General features: G+C 43.1%; 1 non-coding gene across 1 annotated transcript; it reads right to left on the bottom strand.

Moving 5' to 3' along the window:
* Window positions 1-10,323: 10,323 nt before the first annotated feature.
* On the bottom strand, window positions 10,324-10,440 carry LOC125425601. Its single transcript, XR_007243392.1, has one exon. It is a non-coding gene; the product is annotated as a U5 spliceosomal RNA (small nuclear RNA).
* Window positions 10,441-25,259: the final 14,819 nt, after the last annotated feature.

Genomic DNA, 25,259 nt, shown 5'->3' with positions numbered 1-25,259 from the left:
TAAAATTCTGAAGATAAATCAGTTTGATTACTGATTGCCAAGTCCAGCCTAGGAAATTCCTAGAGGTTTGGGAGTGGTGTGTAGGGAAAGTGGAGCTTGGAGAAGGGAGGCAACTCATCCAGCATGTTTTGCCATACAGTCTGCCTTCCAAAACAGTCAGTTACTCCAGGGGAATTGATATGGAGATCCTTGTAACTTCAGGTGAACTCTAGGCCCACCCAGATATTATCAATCCTAGCTGGTACTGGGTCACTTCAAACTAACTTTAACCTTATTGTGCTCACATTTGCTAAAGTTGAAACAGTTGTTAAATATTATTCTCTGATTTCCTTTTCTGTTGTGATTGTTGGCATTAATTAATAAATATGGCTTTTCTGTTATGGAAAAGTAAAATAAAATCAATTGGGTATATTGAATTTTTCTGTATTAATTTTTTAATTTTGAAAGTTTTAAAATAGCCTGCTATACTATTGCATTCAAGCATTTGATTATCTTTCAAATGTCCCTCTTTAGCTGAACTATTTTTAGTTTAATTAATGCAGAAATTGTGATATTGTTCAGGTACAGCCCATGCTGTGTTGGCTACATCCTTATTTATAGAAATGACCTTTCCGCACTAATACTGGCCAGCATCTGATTTTTCACCTCGAATTAGTATTAATTTAAGGCACCAGGTAAACTGAAAGCTATTTAAATCCCTTCTTTGTCCTTTACATAAAAGTCATGAGAACCTGAGTCATGATTTGTAAAAATATAATTTTCTAAACAAAACTATTGTGAGCAGAAATACGTGCAACCACTGGCATGTCAAATATCTAATAAAAACACAACTTTGTAACTTTTCTTGTGTGCATACACAAGGTTAAATATTCATTTTGCAACAATACCCCTATGTATTTTTTTTGCAATAATACATCAGTTATTTACACCCAAAACTAAAGAATACCTATTGAACGAGCCATTTCCTGTAGGAGCAAAAATAGCAGGAATGTATGGAGGGAAGGATTAACAACCTGTCCCCAGCTTTTCTGTTAGCTAACCTACCACCAAGAGATGATCTAGGAACCACATTCCATCTGAACCCACATCTGAACTGTTTTATTCTACTGGAAAACAGAGGCGTAGCAAGGGGGGAAAGTGCCCGGTACACTGATGCGTCCTTCACCCCAGAATGCCCCAGAATGCCCCTGACATGCCACCGGAACACCCTCACCACACCTCCACAGGGGCACGTGCCCTGTGCATCATGTACCCCCTTTCCCCTTGAAGCTACGCCTCTGCTGGAAGACATCTTGGAAGATCATTTGATCAACATAAAGGCTGTGTGTGCCTATTGGCCTCCATGAGCAGAAGCACTTTTTAAGCTGTCAGCAACACAAAAATAGTGTCCGTATGTTATTGGCTATTTCTGTGATCATTCATCTCCTGGATTTTATTTCAGAAAAATCCAAAGTGTGAATGATTACAATGGGGCAATATCAAACAATGTGTGGATTCAATCAAAGCAAAGAAAAGCAAAAAAAACCCCAAAACCCATGCATGAGTTCCAATTGTATGCATAACACAATTGGACATTTAATTTGAATTTGAGCAAAATCTGGAAACAAGCAATACCAGACCACTCCCAAGTCTGCATTTTGGATTGTTTTACGGAATCTGCTAGGTACAGGCACATACTACAGAATCCAAAGCACACAGAAAAATGATCACTGATCAGTGAGAAGTACTGGGCATCTCCAGAACTGATTTAGGTATCCACCAGTAACTACTACCACCAACCTCTCTACTTAATGAACACACATGGGCTGTATTTTTCTGTGCACAGTAACTACAAAAATCCTTTTTAGGATCAACAATATTTGAGGAGTAACTTTTGTCAAGGAAGCTCCATCCTTTAATCTCAGCTGTTTTGAGGCTGACTCTGGTAACATTGTGCGATAAGAAACTAACTTTGTATGTTGAAATTCTCTTCTTTTTCACATGTCCAAACGAAAATGGAATTAGGGGGACACATTTATAGCTTCTTGTCCAAGGACTCCCAAAAATCAGAGGTAACCCTACTCAGCAATATCTGCACAGGCTACAATGGACAGGTGGTCATTGAAAAAGCCTGACTAATACTGTGCAGAACACATTATGGAAGATTTCTGCACATGTTTATTATGGCATCACAAAAAAATAATGTGAGATTAGTAAAAACTATGGACAAGGTTATGGACTCTCAAGAAGTCCTTAACCTTTGTATATGCTCGAACTGCTAATGTTGACAGGCATGAATATGGAATATAATTATGAGGTTACTGAAAATCTTAAGATGGTCAGCGTCACATCTGCCCCACTTTTTGTGCACATTTTCAACTGTTCTGGGCCCCAATGTCTGGAATAAAATCCTTTGAGGAAGGTGGGCTCATAAATAGTTTCGATCAATTAAATTTTAAATAAATAATTCTTCCTAACAGTGTAGATTCTCTTAAACACTTTGTAGCAGCAACTAGATAGAGTTCATAGGCTTTTCATTACATAACCAAAAGGGGAGGAAAGACAGAGCTGAAGACAGAATTCTGTGACTCCTTGGACCAATGCACTCATAGAGAATGGCAGATACTTGAGTTTAATGAAATCTTTCTTTCTCAAAAACATGCAAACGCATTACTTTAAAGGGGACTAAAAGAAGCAGTGTCATACCCTTTCTGAGAGCAGAATGAAAAACGTCTTGATGGAGCCTCAAGCAGGATTTTCAATGCAGGTCTGATACAAGTCACTTCAAAGGGGATTTAAAATGAAAGCAATGGATCAGTTTTATTTATTTTTAGTTCTTACCTGCTGATATTGAGGGGAGATTTTCCTTTCAATCTTGCTATAAGAGGGAAAGACAAAAAGACAGAGATGAGTTGCATATTACAAGAAATAAGATACCAAAGTAACATTTCCTTGTTATTTCTTAAAATCTCATATCAGAGCCTGGGGTAACAATATAATGAGGAAAGTTTAGCATATTGGAAAGAAATTTTATCTCTTACCTGTAAATCCATGAAGAACACAGGATTTCTTCAACTCTGTTTTAATCAGTAGTCACGCTTCCAGAAACATCACCAGTGTGGCATGTGTAATCTGGAAAATCAATTTGGACTCTCCTTTCAAAAATTAAAACATTTTTAAAGAAACCAAGCAGAATATTATTTGACCTCACTATTCCTTTGATTGGACTCCAATCAACTGGAAGCATATCTGTTTGAGGAGAGAGACAAATAGACTAAAAACATAAAAATAAGATCAGGTGAAAACTACTGCATCCATTGTGAATATAATCTACGACAAAGGATCCACGTATATTATACATTCACAAATAAACACCTGTTCTATTTTTGGCACCTTTGGGGTCCATGTATAAATAAGCATGCTTGAATGTGATACCCAGAAGGAGATCGTTCCCTAATCAATAGTGAATTTTATTTACTATGAAGAAACAGAGGAAAAAAGGAAAGAAAAATAGTTACACTTTCCATCATATCATCAACAAAGCAACACTTTGGTTGAATACCTTTTGCAGCCAGCCAAATGGATGCTTCCTTGGTACAACCTCCCCTCCCCCAAATGTTGCAACAGCCATCCACATAATGGGAATTTACAACAGCTGTAGAGTTGCACGCAAAGTGTGGATGGGGAGGAGTGGAGACCTGAGGAAATGAAACTGCCTCAGTTGTGAAAATTATGTGTAACTATGTAAGTAATGTTATAAAATATATTTATTTGATACAATAAAATATACATAGTGGAAAGAGTATATAGAATAGGTTCCCTGACCTGGATAGTTCAGACTAGCCTGACCTTGTCAGATCTCACCACTAAGCAGAGTTGACCATTGTTAATATTTGGATGGGATGGCAACAAGGGAGCCTTGGGTCGTTATGCAGAGATAAGCAATGGCAAACTGCCTCTGTGCATCTCTTGCCTTGTCTTCAATAGGAGATGGGGGCATCCCTCCTGGGGGCTTATAAAACTGGACCCCTGTGAACAAAACTTCATTAGACCTAGGCATTTTTCTCAGTAGAGTCTCCTGCACCCACCCTGCAAATTTGATACTTCTACCTTGAAAAACATGCCCCTCGGAAGCCCCCCCAAGTTCCCATAGGCTACAATGGATCAAAGCCACACATCACATTTGAGCATTCAACTGTGTGTGTGTGTGTGGGTGGGGGGGTAGTTCTAAACTTCCCACCATAGTCTTATATTGAACTTGCTGTTTTGTTCCAATTGCATTGTGCTAGAGATCTGGGGAGGGCTCTGGCAGGGATATTGTTCAATTCCAGTTTTCCTCTACTAAGGTGCCCATGGAATTGGACTAACTTCACCCAACCTTCGGGGTTCTTCTGAGGAGAGTCACCAGCAGCTGCACTGCAAATCAGGTGTCCCTGCCTGAAAAAAAAACAATACTAGAGCCCCCCCCCCCCAAAAAAAAGATCTCAAGAACCATGCAGTTGGAACAAAACAGCAAGCGGCCCCCTGATCCTCCCACTGTTTTCAATGGAGGGGGAAATGGCACTTTTTCCTCCCACAGAAAAGCAGAGAAGTATGACCTCCCTTTGCAATGCCTTCCCCACCCCTACAACCAACATTACCACAACGCCACAAAGAAGAACCCAATCCACCAGAACTATCAAATGAAAGCCAACCCATCACTCCTATAGAAGACAGATTCCTCAGACAGGCTGGGGAAATCACCACAGAGAATGCACATTAATGAGCAGTTGCCAGTTGCACCCATTTGCAGGGTGGCACCCTCAGAAGGCTTTTTTCAGATGAATGAGCCTGTCACAGCACAGCACAGGACGTGGTCCAGGTTCTGGTGATCTGTGTGAACTTGGCCTAGGTGGTGGGCACCCTTGACGTGGTGCTAAGTTCCACACCTTGAAGGTCATCTTGATAGCCAGGAGCTTCTGTTTCCATATTGTATAATTTCACTCAACTGGAGTGAGTTGACAGGAACTGGTTGCCATACACCAGTTGAAGTAGAACAGCTGTACTGGACATGTCCCACTGGCATAATGCCCATTGGGCAAGGTGGGCAGCTGCCCAGGGCATCACCTTGTGGGGGGCATCAAAATGCTGGGTTCGTTTTTGGGTATTTTAGTGGTTTTCCATTTTTGGCCTGCAGGGGGTGCAGTTTTTAGGCTAGTGGCACCAAAATTTCAGCATATCATCAGGAGACTGTCCTTATGCTACCCCTCAAGTTTGGTGAGGTTTGGTTCAGGGAGTCCAAGGTTATGGACTCCCAAAGGGGGGTGCCCCTATCCCCCATTGTTTCCAATGGGAGCTAATAGGAGATGGGGGCTACAGTTTTGAGGGTCCATAACTTTGGCCCCCCTGAACCAAACTGCACCAAACCTGGGGGGTATCATTAGGACAGTCTCCTTATGAGACCCACCAGGAAAGATTAGTGAGACTGTGCCTTCAGAAATGCCCTCAGCCTGCAACCCCCATGGACAACCAATGCAAAGCACTCATCGCAGAACAAAGATTTTGCAGGCAATTTCTAGGGATGTTCCTTGCAGGGGGTGCATTTCTTGGATGTATCAGCACCCAAAAAGAATTTCAGGAGGTATCATCTGGAGATGATGGCACCCCAAGTTTGGTGCAGTTTGGTTCAGGGGGTCCAATCCAAGTCATGGACCCCTCAAAGGGTAGCCCCCATCTCCTTGTAGCAAAGAATGGGGGATGGGGGCACCCCTTTGGAGGGTCCATAACTTTGGAATCCCCCTAAACCAAACTGCACCAAAATTCCCCCCCAGGGGAGTACCCATAAGGAAAGTGTCCAGATGATACTCCTGAAATTGTGGTGCCGATACATCAAAAAAATGCACGCCCCCTGCAGGAACAATCCCAGAAATTTGCTTCCAAGAATCTTTTGTTCTGCATTGAGTTTTCTACATTAAGCTGTCCATGGGGTTGCTGGCTGGGGTGGGGGACATTTCTGAAGGCATACACACAGTCTCAAAACTTCTTCAGGGTCTCATCATGAGACTGTTCTGATGATACCCCCCAGGTTTGGTGCAGTTTCGTTCAGGGGGCCAAAAGTTATGGACTCCTCAAAACTGTAGTAGCCCCATCTCCTATTAGCTCCCTATTTGAAACAACAATGGGGATGGGGCACTTTGGGGAGTCCTTTGGGAGTCCATAACTTTGGACTCCCCTGAACCAAACTCTCACCAAACTTGGGGAGAAAGCATATGAACAGTATCCTGATGATATGCTGAAATTATCATGCTGATGTGTCTAAAAAGGCACTCCCTGCAGGCACCAATGTCCTGGTGCAAAATAAATTTGGTTGTGGTGGGAGGGTGGCACCATGGGGGGCATCCAACTCAGGTTTTGCCCAGGGCTACAGTTTGCCCAGGACTGCCTCGTTACACCCCTGATGTGTCCATTTCCAGGATGAAAGGTAAGGCAGAATCGGAGAGTCACAGGCAAGACTTCACTGCAAACAAGGACTTCAGCTCTTGGAAAGCCTCCACCATGGCTGGAGACCAGGTAAACTCCTCCCAGGATTGCAGAAGTTGAATCAAGGGCTGGACGAGCTCGGCAAACAGGAGAATGAACTGCTGGTAATAGTTGGTGAATTCCAGGAACTGCTGCAAATCCTTCTTGCTCTGTGGTTCCTGACAGCTGGTGACCTAGAAAGTCCAAGGAGGGCAGATGGAATGGGCATTTCTCAAGTTTGGCATAAGGGTGGTGCTCTCAGAGCCATTCATTGGAAGACCAGCCATATGTCCATGATGTGTTCGATCTTATTCCTAGAGTAAATCAGGATGTCATCTAAGTAGATAATAACCAACCTGTCAAGCAGGTCCCAGAAAACATCACTGATAAAGCACTGAAAGACTGCCAGGGCATTTCACAGTCTGAAGGACATGACAAGGTATTCGTACTGGACGTAGTGAGTTCTGAAGGCAGTCTTCCACTTGTCCACTTCCTTGATCTGGATCAGATTGTAAGCCCCTCACAGATCTAGCCTGGACCCGCTCAAGGAGCTCAGAGGTGAGGGGTACTGGGTAGTGGTCCTTTACCATTATTTTATTCAAGGCCCAATAATCGTTGCACAATCACAGTTCCCTGCACTTCTTTTTAACAATCAGATATCTGTTGTGGGGAGAGGAAGGGAAAGGAGCTTGTAAGCCACCTTGAGTCTCCTTACAGGAGACAAAGGGGAGATATAAATCCAAACTCTTCTTCTTCAATTTTTGCTGTTGTTCAATCTATCTATCTATCTACATAATTTTTATATGTGAATTTGTTGGCCCTTTATATGAATTCACTCTTGACCGTTTTGGTACTTAATTCTTTGTTAAGTTTTTTCCTCCCCCTTTTGTTTGTGTAACCATAGTATGGATCCAGGTGGCCAGATCAACTGCATCATGGTTGGGAGTTAATTCCAGGACAAAAAAACCTGGAAGAATGCAACTTTTTCCATAGCTGCATTAACTTGCATTAACTTGCATCTCCAGCAATAATGGTATATCCAGTACAACCTCTAGGCTTTTAATGGAGACAGTGAGTGTCATGTGACCTCTGCATTTGATTTGGACAATATTCTTACAAAATCAAAATTCGGCGGATTGAGTTAAACCAGTAGATATAAGGGATTTAATAGCATCCTCAGTTATTATCATGATGCAGTGATAGCACAAAAGCAAAAAGAAGCGTCACAAACCCATTCACTTAGTAGCTGTCACTTCATCTAAAGTATGTGATTTCAGAAGTTTGAATTACTTTTCATGGTCATTGTGAAGAAGCTGTTTATAGTATACAATTTCCACTCTCCTGTGCATTTCCCATTAGTAAAATATCAAACATTAATGACACCAAGTGATAATTAGTTCTCACTGTACAAGGAATGACATTTTGAAAGCAATACCTGCAGAGAATATGCAGCAAATTAACTTCTACCGGTATAAGTAATAGTATTTTTTTTTTAAAAAAATGCTAATGTGAAAAGCAAAAGACAGAGAGGCAGAGACAGGGAGATAAAAGTCAAGTTACTTCAGCTGTTTCTTGCCTGTTAATTTATTGCATTGCACCACATGTAGCAAGTAATTTGAGCAGGTTTATAATACATTTTGCCAGGATCAATGGATAGTAAACCACCTTTTCTTTATAGGTTTGAATCTATAAAGTGCTTTTCTGCTTGAGGGAAGTAACTGATAACCCTCCCAAGCTTCATCAAATTCCCCAGATAATGACACCATTCGGCCAAATCTTGCCTTTGTGAGTGGAAAAAAGCGGCCATAAACCATTTTGATTAACATATTGGTTCAAGGTAAATGAAGCGTAAGGTGTAGCATGCATTGGGTCTGTTCTTGTGTGCTAAGCAGCCCAAGTGCTGTCCTCAGGACACCTCATATCTAATTCTTTCTGCAGCCAGCCTGCTTGCTTCAAGCTGGGCTGAAAAATTATCACACATTGGAGCAGCTGTGAGATTCCAGATGGGCGGTTGCCAGCAAGACTCCTTGCTGCCAGGGGTGCAAGCCCTATAAGCCCACGTCTGGGCATGTTCCCCCTTGGCTTGCTTCACCCCAAACTTCTTAAGGAAGTTCCCATAAAGCGGGTATTTCCCCCACTGTCCCAAAGCTACAGATCAGTCCCACATGTGCAAATCGCAATAACTGGAAAAACATGCATTAATAAAAGAAAAAAAAAACCAGGGAGAGGTGGGTGGGAAACATGAATGCTCTGGCAAATGAGGAGGTGAGAGGCCAGGCCTGGCCTTAAATAGGTCTTCCGGCCCCTCCTCCCCCATGATGTCGGGGTGCCCTGACATCACTTCTCTGCACCTGAGGACGCGGCCGCCTGGCCTTCCTCTGCAAGCCCTCAAGGAAAGGCCTGCGTGAGCTCAGTTTCTGCGAGGAGCACCAAGGAAGGAGGCAGCCACCTTGGAGGTTGTCCCTTCCCCAACAGAAATGGCGGTCATGTAAGTCATACCAAGATTTTCACAATATTCCTCTTTTACTAATCTATTAATTTAAAAATATACCCTACATTCTCAGGAAAAGGAAAAGAATGACCCGGAGAAGCAAATGCTCTAAATATTTTTACCTTGAGAGAGAAAAGGATTGGAACATTCTGACATGCTTATAAACACATAAGAAAATGATTATGCCAACTTGAACATTATTTTTGCCCATTATGCTTGTTCTGTATGTGACAGTACTGCAAGCCTGAAGAACAAGAAGAGTTTGGATTTATACCCTACCTTTTTTTCCTGTAAGGAGTCTCAAAGCAGCTTATACACTCCTTCCCTTCCTCTCCCCACCTTGTGAGGTAGGTGGAACTGAGACAACTTTACTAGTCCAAGATTACCTTCCAGGCTTCATGTGGAGGAATGGAGAAATAAATCCAGTTCACCAGATAAGAGTCTGCTGCTCATGTGGAGGGTTGTGGAATCAAACCCCATTCTCCAGATTAGAGTACACCTGCTCTTAACTACTATACCATAATGACCAGTGGCATAGTGCCAAAGGGGCAGGGGGTGCATGATGCACTGGGGGCGCGCTGGTACAGGGGCTTGGTGGGGGCGTTCCAGGGTGTGGCAGGGTGGATGGGGGTGTGGCAGGGGCACAGGGTGCACACGTGTCCTGGGGGAAATTCCCACTTGCTGCAGCTCTGATAATGACTCTCAAGTTTAACAGCTAAACATTGCCTGCATAATGAATGAATTGCAAAAGTAGGCCCCAAGACCATGATCGTACAACACATGATTTTATGCTTATTTATTTTATTTATTTAGAAAATTTATACGCCACACTGCTAGAGAACCTGCCTGAGACAGCTTACAAAGTAAAACATAATCGAATAATAAAATTGCATAAAATAATCCAAAGTTAACCAAATATTAAAACCCTGTCAGAGCCTAAAAACAGTGTAAAACACTTTGCAGTTTAAAAGGAGTCTCATAAAGTGGTTCTCAGGATAAAAAGTAGACTATTAAAATTAGAGTAAAAGGTTGCACAAAAAGGAACACATTTGTTTGGCACCTAAAAAAGGGTGTAGGAAAAGTGGGTGGTGAGTCTCAAAATGAAGGACATTCCTCATATAAGGTGCCCCCACTGAAAAAGCCCTGTCTCTAGCCTCCACCCTCCTTAACTACTAAGCTGGGCAGTATGGGAAGGTTCTACTTCCTCCTTTATAAATGCAGGCTGTGTTCTAATAGCAGCTGAACGTAATAAATTGTGCCTATGTCCCTGGAAACAGAGGTTTCCTCAGTTCTCTGTAGATTTATTATTTATTTATGTTATTTATAGCCCGCCTTTCCATTGGGACTCAATGTGGATTACACAGAGTGAGTAAATACAATCAGCAAGATGTGACATTCATAAATGTTCCTCTCTACGGAAATCTTTAGTAAAAGACAAAGGATTTATATGATCTGAAGAGGAACCAGAGTATTGTGACATTCAATAAACAATGAAATAGGGTTTTGGCTGAAGAACCAAACAGTCTGAAAACACGGAACTGAAGCAGAACTTAAGTATTAACATACCACATTAAATGATGCAGGTTTACACAATGGAACCCAGTCCACAGCAAACTATACACAGTGATACAGACCACAGTTTACAATAATTTAACCAAATAATTTTGTGAAGTCTTTTGTACAATGCTACCCTATGTAGAAAAACCCTCTTGAATAATTCAATTTTTCATAGTCTGTGGAAAGCCAGGAGATTGGGGGCATTCCTCACCTCCACAGGCAGGCCATTCCCAATGGTGGGGGGCCACAACAGAGAAGACGCATGTATGTAGTTTTGCATTATCAGTATTCAAGAATTTAGTACTTAACTACAAAATTGTTTCTCAGAGCAGGCAATGATGCTATGGAATTTAGCCAGCTGGCCATTTCCTGATCTTTGTGAGAATGAAAGAGACACTTTATAGTAATGACTCAAGTAATATTTCTTACCATGATTTAATGAAGAGGGACTTGAGGTAAGAAAGTAAACTTTTACTTAAAAGAAAAATGTGCTATATGTGTGTTTTTTTTGCAAATATTTTATAAACCAGCTTATCTTTAAACAAATAGTGGCACCTATCCAGTCGTGTGGTTTTTCTGCCTGATTGGCATTGCTATTTGTGGAAGAGGTCCTGATGACTTCTGCTGGCTCCCCTTCCCACTACACACACCCACTTTGCTCCCTATGTTGTTCTTAAGGGTCTGCAGACTTCCAGAAACAGAATTTCATGGGGCTCAGCTGGCTGCAGCAGGAAGGGAGGAGTTGAAACACCCTGCTTCTAAAAACCCACTGTTGGTTTATGGAGATCAGTGTGTTTAACTGTAAACCAGCAGATCTTTCCAATGCTTTTTCTAAATAAACTGGGTCTGGTTAAATGCAAAAGTATCCTATTGTGCCTGCCCTGCTTGCCGGGTTTGTGGGCTACCACTGCTTTAAGGACTTGTCATGACAAACATTTATTCTCTCAACTAGCAAGTCTTTTTAAATGTAACTGTGACAGATCTAGCAACAGGCAGAGGCAGAAAGCCAGTATGAAGAGTTAAACTCTCACAGAACCTCTGGCCGTTTTCTGCCTGATCGCGGCCCATTTGATGGCTGAGATTTTGCCTGGGGCAAAGAAGCCCCAGGCCGCTTATCTCGCATTGCGGGCGCTTGCAGCTTGGCGGCGACCTGATTCTTCTTCCCTTCCCCAGAGGCGGCAAGGCCAAGTCAGCTTCTAAACAACTAACCTTGCTAAAGATTAAAGGGTTGTTAAGGGTTGAGGAGCTGCCTTCCCTAACGATGCAGGTCAAAAGGCAGAACTCGCTGCAGCCGGAGAGATGCTGCCTCAAATCTCCGCCTCCAGCCCACTCCGTCTCCGCTCTCATTTCGCCCCATTTCACGTAGCCTGTCGCTTGCCGTCATATTCCTGCGGGGCTTCATTGCAGCCCGCCCACACTGTCCACTGTCCTCAAAGCCTCCAGGGGGTCGGAGGGCAGCGTCAGGGTGGAGCTCTGGCAACCCGCAAACGGCCACAAGGAGGACACCGCGAGTGGGCGGGTGAGGGCAGAGAAGCTGACTCCATGCCTTGGCCAGAACTCCTGCCCAGTGTCTGCAGAGGTATTCTCCCTTAGGCTGCAGAAACGGCCCTGGAAGAGTGTGGAGGGACAGGCTGAATTTTACGCCCGGCAGGAGCTCACCGGCGTGAAATTTCTAACGTAGACAAGAACTCCGCGAAAAGTAGTTCAACTCTGAGTTACAGAGAGAACAGCTGTGTTTAAATGTCTGAGAGAGACCTGTGGTTTTGGGACAGAATTTCCTTCTAGGGAAAGACTTTCCTTCTAGGTAGAGAAGAATTCCTAGCTCACGTTCTTGAAACAGAGCTAATCAGTCTTCTGAACAGATTGGTAGAACTGTGGGAAGTGACAAGGAAAAAGATTGTGTCAAGCAGGGACCAATTCTCTTTTCAAAAGGGGAATCACATTGCATGTGAGAGATTTCCCATCCCTAGTTCTGTAGCAGGATTTACTTCAAATGCTGCGAGGTAATCTTAAAATTTAAAGGTTTGAAAGGGAAAGTAAGATAGATAATACTCTTTTCCATATAGTTCACAGGGCACCAGTTACCACAGGAACCTCTGGGTGCTAGGTTGAATATATTCTGAGAAACATCTTGCAAGTCTATCATAGTTTATAAGCATTAAGAATTCTGTGACAAACTGACATCTTTTCTAAAAGCCAATTACCATCTGTAAATAAAAACTCCCTTTTTTCTTTGCTTAACAATTCTTAATCCAATCCCATGATGGTGTTAATAAGATTCCTTAATCTATTTGTTAAACTTTTAAATAAAACTTCTTGCATAGTCATCTGAGATAAAAGAGAGAGTGAAGGGAGTGGGGATCACCTCAGTTTCCCCCCCCACACACACACACAAGTTGACCAGCAGCAAAGAAAAAAAAAGAATTTAGGAGATTTAGGGAACATTCTTTGCCTTTGGGTATTGGGAGGTAGAAGAGAATTTCCTCTTTGTGATTCATTGCCTTCACAGTAACCTTCTGCAATGGTCAATGGAAATACAACTAAAAGAACAGCACTGAATTAGCGGGGCCAGCCATTGCTGCCCGGGAAGGGCACTGCAAAGAGGGGCCTCACGTGCCTTCTGTAGATTCGGGTGGAAGGCAGGCAGTGGCCATGCCCATTATGGGCAACTGTGTCACGATGCCGACATGGCGTCATGATGTCAGTGTGAGAGGGACAGTCAGGAGCCTCTATAAGGCTTTGACCTGGCCCTCGGCGCTTCCCCAGGAACAGAGCAGCAGCAAGTAGGCTTGGAGATTTGGGTACACCAAATCCTGGATTCAGCCCAAATCTGGGCGCATTCAGACATATTCGGGCCAAAATCGGCCAAATATGTCCTGCCTGAATATGAACGAATCCAAATGAAAGGCATTCAGGCTTTTTGGGGGGTATTTTTGGTGCTAGTGGCACCAAAATTGCAGGGTAACATCTGAATACTCTCCTGATGTTACCAACTGAGTTTGGTGACATTTGGTTCAGGGGGTACACAGTTATGGACCCCCAAAGTGGATGCTCCATCCCCCATTGTTTCCAATGGAAGATAATAGGAGATGGGGTCTACCCCTTTGAGGGTCCATAACTTTGCCCCCCCTCAAACCAAACTTCACTAAACTCAGGTGGAATCATCCGGAGAGTCTCTGGATAAGACCCTGAAATTTTGCTGCTAGTAGCTTTAAAAATGCATCCCTGAAAGGCACCCAAAGCAATTTGCCCAGATTCTCTGCTCTGCAGTGCCTTGGCACCATTGGACCCAATTTGGAAATTTCTGAGTGTGTAAGCAGGCTGCACACTTTTGAAGACGAAGGCACCAGACTTTCAAGGTGGCTTCAGGAGGCCCTCCTGGTAGGCTTATTTTGTTTCCCCACTCCTACACATGAAGTCTGCTGGCTGAATTCTCTCACAATTCACAACCCCCCACCCCCACTCCCGGAAGCAAAGTTCACCAAGCCTGGATGCTATTACCAGGAGGGCCTCCTGGAAGGGCTCTGGGGTGTGTGTGTTCTGGGTAGGGATGCCTAATTTCATGCAGGGCTGCTGGTGTGAGTCTCCTGAAAGGAACCAGCCAACTTTGCTAAAGTTTGAATGGCTGGGCACTTGTTCTGGGGGCATCAGGTTCACCTTAAACTGGGTGCCCACAGCATTTGCCCCTCCCAAGCAAACTTTAGTAAAGTTGGCTGCAGGAAATTATGCACCCCTACCCAGAATACCCCCAAGCCTTTCCCCAAATCTCCAGCACAGAGCCAGCTCAACATAGCAGCAAGCCACATTGAAATTTATGATGGGAAAAGTTAATTATTTTTCCCACCATAGAACTTTGCTGAAAGAGCTTCTCCAGAGATCTCTGTGTGGCTCTGCAGTGACTCCAGTGACTCCATTGTACCCAATGGGAAATTTCTGTGCAGGCTGCATGTTTTTGAAGATAGAGGCACCAGACTTTCAAGGTGGCTCCAGGAGGTCCTCCTGGTGATAGTATCCAGTCTTGGTGAACTTTGCTTCTGGTGAAATTGTGTGTGGGGGGGGGGGGGGGGGTGGATTGGAGAGAGTTCTGAGAAGGGAACTCCAGCCAGCAGAGCTTCATGTGCAGGAGCGGGGGAAACAAAACAAGCCTTTTGGGAGCCCATAAAAGGTGAACCCCAGGAAGGAAAGTTCACCAAGCCTGGATGCGCTATTACCAGGAGGGGCCTCCCTGGAGCCACCACCTTGAGAGAAGTTCGGTGCCTCCTATCTTCCAACAATGTGCAACCTTCTCACAGAAATTCCCATTGGGTACAATGGATTTGCCAAGGACACTGGTAGAGCAGAGAATCTTGGGCAATTTTATTTGGATGCCTGTCAGGGCTACACATTTGTAAAAGCTAAGCAGCAGCACCAAAACTTGTAGGGGTTCTAATCAGGAGACTGGAACTTGATGATACCACCTAAGGAGTTTGTTGAAGTTTGATTCAAGGGGACTAAAGAGTTATGCGGGACCCCAAAAGGAGCAGCACTCCATCTCCTGTTAGCTTCCCATTACCCAGAAAACAATGTGGGATGGGGGGCATCCACTTTGGGGGTTCCATAACTTTGGACTCCCCGAACAAAACTTCACCAAACACAGTTGGGTATCATCAAGGAGAGTCTCTGGAGGGTAACCCTGAGATTATGGGTGCCGCTTAGATTGAGTTCCAGTGAGTCACAAAGGCTGTGCTTTCTTGCACAATGTGATCCCTGCAGTGGTAGCCCCTGCCTACTGGCTGGGATCCATGGTTCACTGTGCAAGGTCCAATGGTTTCTCCTCCATCAGGCTGGTTGGAATGAAAAGTTTTCACTGGGGATTTTCAGCACTTTCGGGCTGCCCAGTGTTCAGATCAGATCCCATGCTCGCTTCTCACGCTTCTTTTCATCCTTTGTCAATAAAACGGTTTGGCTATGGCCAAAATTTAACCTCACAGATAAGAGTGTTGTGTCAGCACTCTTTTAGGTTGGGGACTCTGAGCAGTGCCAGTCTCACCCTCGGGTGGCAAATGGTCTTCTTTATTCAATTAAAAGATATTTGCTGCAGAAACTGTCCTGTCCAAATTGTTGTCTGTCACTGAAACCAACATGGCAAATCAAAAGAGTTCCACTAGAGAGGCATTTGACTTATTGTGTATGTTTGGTTGCATTCTTTCAGTTTTCTATATTTGACAGCCTTTACATAACATCATTTCAAACATTATTGCATTTCTGGCCCTGGGACACACTGAAGGTTGAATAGTTTAATACATCTGGCATAAAGGGTGGCTCGTCATTTCCTTGAATGATGGCCCTTCTTTCCCTGAATAGTCTAACTGTGCTTCTTTTTTAAGATGACCACTTTTAAAAAATAAACAGTCTATATAGAAATGACAAATACTCGATATAGAACTTTCATCAGATCATCATTATATTTAGTGGTGTGGGAAACTCAGATACATAATATTGAAGAACAATTAAAGACAGACAACCAATCCCTAGTGATTAAACTCAATACTGGATTCAGACTGCAATGCTAAGAACACATTTCAACTGAATAAAATATAAGTTCCCAGTAGATCTGCTTAGGATTTTCTCCATACAGCACAATCTTCAGCAGTGTTACATCCTTTGAAGCTCATTTACTTCTCTTTAAGAGGGCAAAACAGGTGAGTAGTGTTGAGATAGAGAAAGGACCAAGATCCAGTAGAACAGGAATTACAATGTACAAGGCTGAACTATGCTATTACACATCACATGCCCACATAGGATATCCTCATGGAAGATTATTTCAGTCTTTCAAACACACTGAAATCTCTGAAGGCAGGCTGACTGAAGGCAGCTTAAAGAAATATTAAATACAGGCATGGGAAAATGTAATTGAAAGTAAATCGCAGAGCCTGGAAAATTGCTATTGGCATTGTGGCAACTAACCCAGACCTTCCAGATTGAATTTTTCGTCCTTTAAAATTCAATATTGGATGAGTAGAATACTATCATTATATGTGCTAATATTTGGAACAGTTCACAGTACTCTAAAATCGAGCAGGCACTAACATGGAGAAATACATTATACGCAGCATTATTATTATTGTTGTTGTTGTTAACAACAACAACATGAAAAGATCGTGAAACACCTGGATCTAAAGATCAAGATCCAGCATCTTTGGCACAAACCGGCAGCAGTGGTGCCAGTGGTCATCGGTGTGCTTGGTGCTGTCACAAAAGACCTGGGGCACCACTTGAAACAAATTAACATCGACAAAATCAACATCTGTCAGCTGCAAAAAGCCGCGCTGCTGGGCTCTGCAAACATCCTTCGCCGATATGACACCCTAGGCTCTTGGTGACGTAGACCAACACCAACAGCAATACCTGGCTGCTGTGTATTTTGTATAACGACGACGACGACAATAATAATAATAATAATAATAATAATAATAATAATAATAATAATAATAATAATAATAATGATGATAATGATTTAGTACTCCTTCCTCCCCAGTTGGAGTAAGGCTCAGGGCTTGCTAACACACATGCTCAAATCACAATAAAGCAACATCAATAAATGATTAAAACATTCCCAGTAATATCAGTGATAGTGATTTAAAACATCTTAGCCACATCACATTTCCAAGCTCTCATTATAGCATTACAAGATCTTATGGGAGAGAGAGAGGGGATACCAGCCCAGGGGCCAGAATGGCCAGCAATGTCAATTATAAGCCCAGCAGAATAATTCAGTTTTGCAGGATCTGAGAAATTGATTTATATCTTGCAGGGCTGTGATATCTGCTGGGGGTGAGTTGAGTTCCCCCAAGTAGGAGTCAGAGTCAAAAAGGCCCTGGGTCTGGTGGATGAAAGCCAAATGTCCTTTAATTACTGATAGCAAGCCTTTATTGGCATAAAGCAGTACAACAATAATAAAAACAGATTAAAAGGCATATACAATACAGGATATGATAGGACGAAGGAAATCTACTGGCATTTAGTACTCTCAGAAGAAAGTCTGCCACTATTATACAGAGAGAGAAGGATCAGGGTTGTTCAACAAGTAGTGCCAATCCCAATTAAATCCCGGGGAGAAAGGGTAAATGTAAGGGAGCGAATGAGGATCTTCACATACTTGGATCTGATTTCCTTGAATCTGAGACAGTGAAGTAATTGGTGGGCTCCTTTAATTACACAAGTGTGAGGCTCTTCTTTCTTCAGTTCCACTAGTTTGCTCTCAGCTGCCTTGCTGATTATCTCTGGCAGGTTTCTCTTGGCTTCAAAATGGGGAAGGGAAGTGACTCAGTGATGGGATTCAAATAATTTAACAACTGGTTGTTTACAAGCACCATTTTAACAACCGGTTCTGCTGAAGTGGTGTGAACCTGGTGTGAACCTGCTGAATCCCACCACTGGGAAGGGGGTTTCACCCCTTTTTTGCTTCTTCTCTCCCTGGGACCATAGGAGCTTTTGCTACCTCCTCTTCTCTTCCTTGGCTTTTCTCAGGAATTTGCCTTTATAAGTCCAAATAGTTCTACTCCTTCCCCAACCTTCTTCTGAGTAAGGGCAATGATCCACTCCTTTCCTGTCTCTCCTACTGGGCAGCTGGATGGCTCCTCCTTCCACCTGCCCTCCATCATTTCCTATTTGTTAGGCCAAGGCCTAGGTGGGATATGCTGCCAGATCTCAGTTCCTGCCCTGCTTTAAACTTCAGATGGTGTATAATATTCAGTATGGCTGAGACAATGCCATTCTCTGCCCACCTAGCCACCTGCCACAGCTGCAATATCATCAGAATTGCTATGACTAATAAGATTGCATGGTGCATTTTTCTATGCGCATGCACACCTAGGAACAGTCGGGACAATTTGTAGGGAAAAACCAGCATGGCCAACTGGTCCTGAAAATGCTTAAACGGGTAAGTTTGGATATAAAAGCAGTGGAAGAAGCTAAGACTGTGCAACCTATTCCTTTAAATTTTTCCTTTTAAAGCAAATGAAGGACAATGTTGTTCTCTGGCTTACTGTCAAGATGAAATCTGATTTTTATGAACCTCTTCAGTCCCCTGTGCCAGTATTTTTGCCATCTAATCTCAAAAGCTTACATTTCCTAAAATTATTGTTTGGAGTTGAGAAAACTGATAATGTTACAGCAAAAGACCTTGTGTAACCTAGACTTAGAAGAAACAGTATTTGCATTAGCTCAGGCCATGGTTTGGTGTTGTTAATCTCATGAAATGCACTCTTTAATTATGGCAGCTATGACCAATAGCTGTAATTTATGACCAACAGCTGTAATTTATTCACTTTCTTTAGCCTGCAGTCAAGTATTTTGCAAACTTTGCATAGCTGGAGGGAACATGAAGCTAAATCATGGGTGAATGCATTATATTTCCCCACTATACATTTGTGATATTAATTTTCTATAATGTAAGAGCAATTTATATATCACAGAACCTAAAGGAATCAATTTTATTCAAGCAAGTTTTTATTTCATTCACTAGTTCTTTAAGAATGTAGGTTCTCCAAACATACATATTAATCTGACTCACTGTGTCCCATAATTGACCTGCTCTAGGCTGTATGGGAATTTACAGATGTGAACAATACTTTGGCTCTAGCAATAGAAGACTAGAAGAATAGGGAGAACCTGTTGCTCAGTAACTACAAATGATGTGAAAGATCTCTATTTGAGGCATTAGAGGACAGCTATAAGAGGAGACAACACTGATCTTTATAGATCATTGTGGATCAGCAGTCAGATCTAAGATTGGCAACATCCAGGTGGACACACACACACACACACACACACACAGAGAGAGAGAGAGAGAGAGAGAGAGAAAGAGAGAGACTCCATGGAATTGTATCTCCCTCCCCAATCTGGAGATGGCAACCATAGATATGGAAGATTCATGTGTTCAGTAATAAAAACAAAAACAAAAACCTTACAAAATGTGTGCTCAAAGTCACCTTGACAATGTTCTCAGGATTTTTCTCTCTAACCTCAAGTTGGAGGCAGCAGGAAAAAATCTGCAGAAACTGTAAACATTAGCAAAAAAATTTAAAATGCCCTATATATTTGGTGTTTCTGTCTCAAAAAACAGCTCGCCAGAGTCCTGCAAAGACTCCCGAAAAGGGTGCAATCAAGCAGTTTTAGGTCAGAGAACCAGGCTAATGGAAAATTTCCCACCACTCTTGCAATGGAAGGAAAATTTTTCAGCGACATTGAACTCTTTGGGGAGTCTTTGAGGGGAACTGCTTTTTGAAGTAGACACATCAAATTTGTAAAACAGCTGCAGAAGACTCTCCTTACAGGAACCCCTTAGTATGCTAAAATTGGGTCGGGGGGGTACAATTTTATGGGCCTCCATTTTTCTCCATTGGAAACAATGGAGAATGTTTTGGGCACTCTCTTCAGTGGCCCATAAAATTGGACCTCCTGATCCAATCTTTACCAAACTTGGAGTTCTTCTAAAGAGACTCACCTGCAACTACTCTGCAAATTTGGTGCCTCCACCTTAAAGAATCACCCCCTGCAGCAGAGCCCCACAAAGTTTCCCAATGTACTACAATAAATCCAAAGAAGCTGGAAAAAGCTGATATTTTATGTTTTGTTTTTTGGAGTTGCATTTTTGGCTCCAGTAAAATGGTGCCCCTTATTTTTCAGCCCCACCAAAAAAATCATCTTGGCATATCTGAATACACACCCCTAGTCATGAAAGGATGGATCCTTGTGGATTAAAACTGGTTAAATAACACAAAACAGAGACTAGAATAGATAAAGGCTAAAGAGACTATTTCTTTTCAGTTTAGGAAAAATATTAGTAAGTGAGGACATGATAAAGATTTATAAAATTATGCATAGGTTAGAGAAAGTGCATAGAGGGAGAAAGAGAAAACTTTCTCCTGAAGGCCTTAGGCATACCAAATGAATAGATTCAGAATGAACCAAAGAAAGTGTATCTTTACTCGAGTGATTAAAATATGGCATTCATTGCCAAAGAATGCAGTGAGAGCCACAATCAAGATGGCTGTAAAAGAGGATTAGAAACAAATAATGGAGAATAAAATTCATCACTGGCTGCTAGCAGAGGAGTACCAGGGGTAAATGGCGCCCGGAGACAAATTGTCTCCAGGATGCCCCTAGACTCTGCCCCCCATCACCACCCCGACTCCGTCCCCTGATGCCCAGTGGCGTACCTAGGCAAACTGGAGCCCTGGGCAAAACCTGAGTTTGATGCCCCCCAGGTGCGTGCCCAATGTAACGCGCACCCCCCCCTTGTAGCTACGCCCAGTGGCGTATTTAGGCAAACTGGAGTTTGGCGCCCCCCCATGGGCAGCTACCCTCCCACACTGTGACCAAGCAATGATTTTTTACACCAGGTTGTTTCAAAGTCACCATCACATTATAGAACATGCCCCAACTCACAAATCTGAGCACAGCAATAAGCCATGCCACACAGCAGAAATAATTTTTTGAAAACATTTTCAAAATGCTTTCAGAATGTTTTATTACTGCTATGAAAACATTTTACGGTGTTGTGTATCCAGTACCCCCAATTGGGGGAAACAGCATCACTTTCAATGTTTCAAAGGAGAATCTGGGCTTCCTAGTTTAAACAAGTGATGCTGGAATCCACCCCCAAGCAGCATCATTTTCAATGGTGTTTAAACTAGGGAGCCCAGATTCTCCTTTTAATTCCACCTTAAAGGGAGAATCTGGGGTTCCCAGTTCAAACAACATTGGAAGTGATGCTATTTTGGGGTTGATTCTCCCCCACCCTGAAACAGCATCACTTGCAATGTTTAAACTGGGGACCTCAGATTCTCCCTTTAAATCCATGTCAAAGGTGGGGGGATTTAAAAGGAAAATCTGGGGAAATTTGGAAGGTGCCTGCTGGCAGGGGTGCAATTGTTAAGCTAGCAGCACCAAATTTTCAGGGTATCTTTAGGAGACTCCCCTAATGATACCACCCAGGTTTGATGAAGTTTGGTTCAGGGGGTCCAAAGTTATGGACCCTCAAATGTGTAGCCCCCATCTTCTGTTAGCTCCCATTGGAAACAATGGATGATGGGGCACCCCATTTGGGAGTCCATAGCTTTGGACCCCCTGGACCAAACTTCACAAAACCTGGGTGATATCAGTAAAAGATTCTCCTGATGATGCCCCCCAGTTTTGGTGAAGTTTGGAAACAATGGGGGATGGGGCACCCCCTTTGGGAGTCCATAACTTTGGACTCCCTGAACCAAACCTCACCAAACCTGGGTGCTAGCATTAGGAGAGTCTCCCAAAACATCTCTGAAATTTTGGTGCTGCTAGCCTAAAAACAGCGCCCTCTGCAGGCCAAAAATAGAAAAACACTGAAAATACAAAAAATCCCACAAACAAACCTGCGCCCCCCCCCCCACAGGGCTGCGCCCAGGGCAACTGCCCACTTTGCCCAATGGGAGGAACGCCTCTGCTGATGCCCCCAGGCTCCACCCCCCCACTGCCCTCGACCATGTCCAGGGTGGGGTTGAGGGCGCTTGGGTCGAGGCACGCGAAAACGACGAGACAGCAGGACTTCCCGGTCACGTGGGGGGCTGATTTTGTCCCTAGGCAGATATGCCACTGGCTGCTAGCCATGGTCATTGAAGGGAACCTTCAGGGAAACCTCTGAGCATGAGTGGTAGTAGAAAATGCAGCAGGAAGGCCTTGGACTCTATGGCCTATTTATTGGCCCTCCAGAGCAACTGCTTGGCCACTGTGGGAAAAGCAAAGTGCTGGACTAGACAGATTGCTTGTCTGATCCACGAGGATGTTTCTTATATTCATACATTTACAGAATGATACTTTTATTTTCAGAGTTACAGCTAGCTCACACACTCCCATCAACACAATACTTAGGTTTGGCAACAACCTGGAGGAAAAAAAGTCTTGCCCCTTTAACAGAGGCATAAAGTGTGGAAATGAGAGACTGAAACTTTATGGCACTGAGGTAAATAACAACCCATTAAAAAGAGCAGGGATTTTCCCCCCCCCTACATTGTTGGCAACCTTTCCTGTATCAGTATGGCTTTATGGCAATATTAGATTTGCTGAAATAGGAAAAGCACATTAGTCAAGCTATATTAGGCCATATTGTTTCTCAGACTAGAACTTATTGGAAGTAACCTTTAGATGGATTACAAACTGTTCATGTTTTATTTAACTATTTGAAATCAGGCTTATCCTCAATTAAATATGTTAAGGTTGAATTGCTATAGCCAGGTTTGTTGGTTCATAGTAAAACTTTTCGTGCCCTTTGGCATTCTTGGGTTAAAAGTGGAAGCATCTGGGACAGATCTGCTTTGGAAAGAAAAAACCTCTATGTATATACACTAAATACATGGGGATTTTAAAAGCATAAAACTGACTCATGATCAATATTTAAATCAATAGTCATTTTCTTTGTGCTTAAAGTAGTATACTGCATTCTGACTTTCTTCAGCTTCTGCCAACCAGAAATGAACTTCTGGTTCATTCAAACCCTGCTAAATAGTTTTCTTCCTGATCTTGCTTATCAAGTTTCTCAGAACTTGATTACTTAACGTGCTCAGGGTGGAATTATGCATAATGAAAGAGGTAAGGCTGAAGCCAAAAACAACAATTCTTTTATGTTCTATTCTGTCAACAGCTAGAAATGTAGCAGGGAAACACACACATTATGATGATATCAGACCTAGAAGATGTTTTAGTACACATTCCAGAGCAAGATAATTGAATACACCACTGCCATTTTGGGAGAAAATGACATAATTATAATCTCTAGTTGTTCACTGGGCATACTGTATTTCTTATAAGGCAAGGGGATCTTATACTACCTTCTTATGGTAAACTAGGAAATTGGTGCACAGCCGAGCTTTTGTCATAAGCTTATACACTGAGAAAATTATTGCCCTTCACCCAGGAAATGTCTTGTCCATGTATTCAGGTGAAGAAACATCCCTTTTTCATAACCCTTCCACAACCATTCTCCAGTTCAAAAATTCAGAGCAGCATATAATACATAGCTCATCATATTTTTAATCTTGCCATTTTTTCAAGAAGTGATATATATGGTTGCCTTTGGCTTGGGAAATTTCCAGAGATTTGGGGACTATACCTAGGGAGGAGTTTGAGGAGGGGAGAATGACACATATCTTAAAGTTTTTACTTAGTGGTAAGGAGAAAAAAAATCCTCTCTGAAGGCTCTTAGGAGAACTTCAGTCAACAGCAGTCCCTTCTCCCCCCCCCCCCCGCCCATCCTCAAATAGTCTCTGGCCTTTGTGTCTTTACAGGTGACAAGGTGACAAGCAGCTTCTTCTAGTTTTTGTGGTATACCACATAGGAGCCATGGAAGTCCTAGAGTTCCCACCCCCTGAAGCCACTCTAGGGGTTTTGTTTCTCATAGGCCCTTTCCCCACTTACCTTAAGCCCTGCGCTACTCTCCTCAAGTAGCACGGGGTCCAGCTGCACTCCCCACTTCAGGGGCGGCGAGAACGCAGCCACCCTGACGCTGCCTCTCTCGCGCCCTCTCAGCGTGCGTAATTCCTGGCGCCTTTTGAAATGGTGCCTTTTGATGACCCCGCGCAGAGCGCGGGGTCGTAGGAAAGCAGGGACGAGCGCCAGGAATTGCACGCGCTGGGAATTGCGCACAGTAACCCTCAGACAAAGGTGAGCGGGGAAAGGGCCATAGACTGTTCACATTCCAAAGCTGCCTCTAGGAAACTGACCTTTGTAGTCTGGAGATCAGTTGTAGTTCTGGAAGAACTCTATCCCCCACTTTGAAGTCGGTAACCCTAGTAGTATACATAGTCCCCCCTTTTTTTCCTCACAACAGTTTTTTTGTTAGCTTGGGAAGAAAGACCATAACTTGCGTCAGGTTACTAAAAGAGCATTACAGATAAGTGGAGATTTGAACTGAGGTTTTCCAACTCTAATGCCATAACTACTGCATCACACTGAGTCCTATCACTTGTGATCCACTGCACTTCATCAGCTGTGTAGGTAGCCATCAAGTGGTCAGTAAAGCTAGTGTTGGTGCTAATTGCCTGGAACTAAAAAAAACATCAGGCTTGCCAAAGTATCTGGCACACAACAATGCAAGGCTGATAAACTGTGTTGGCTTTGTAAATAACAAAATGTACAGGCCAGGAATACCATTAAATTGTATTAGTATTAATATGCTTGATGATTAGGGTTACTGACCTTCAGATGGGACCTGGAGTTCTCTGAACTACAGAAATCTGTTCCCCTGGAGGAAATGGCAGCTTCAGACGGTACAGCCCATGGAATCACATCCCTGCTGAGTTCCCTCCTCAAACTCTGCACTCTCTGGGCACCATCCTTAAATTTCCAGAAATGTTCCAAGCCAGAGTTAGCAACCCTATGAATGCTCCATACCATTACAACACTCAATTTGAAACTAGTAAAACGTTTGAAACTAGTGTGTGTAAAATGCCATTGTGTCACAGCCAACTCCCTCCGCCCCGGAGCCCCTCGGGGATGGGGCAGTATAAAAATCTAATAAATAAATAAATAAACTTATGGCAACCCCAGCAAGGGACTTCCAAGGCAAGTGAGAAGCAGAGATGGTTTGCCATTGCCGCCTTCTGTAGTTTTGCTTGGAGGTCTCCCTTCCAAGTGCCAATCCCTCTTGGCTTCCAAGTAGAAAATGTTGACAGAGAGAATTTTTCTCTCTTTCTCACAATACTAGAACCAGGAGGCATAC

Source organism: Sphaerodactylus townsendi, linkage group LG01 (genome assembly GCF_021028975.2).
Source record: "Sphaerodactylus townsendi isolate TG3544 linkage group LG01, MPM_Stown_v2.3, whole genome shotgun sequence".
Taxonomy (NCBI): Eukaryota; Metazoa; Chordata; class Lepidosauria; order Squamata; family Sphaerodactylidae; genus Sphaerodactylus; species Sphaerodactylus townsendi.
This window is presented reverse-complemented; position numbering and strand designations above follow the sequence as displayed.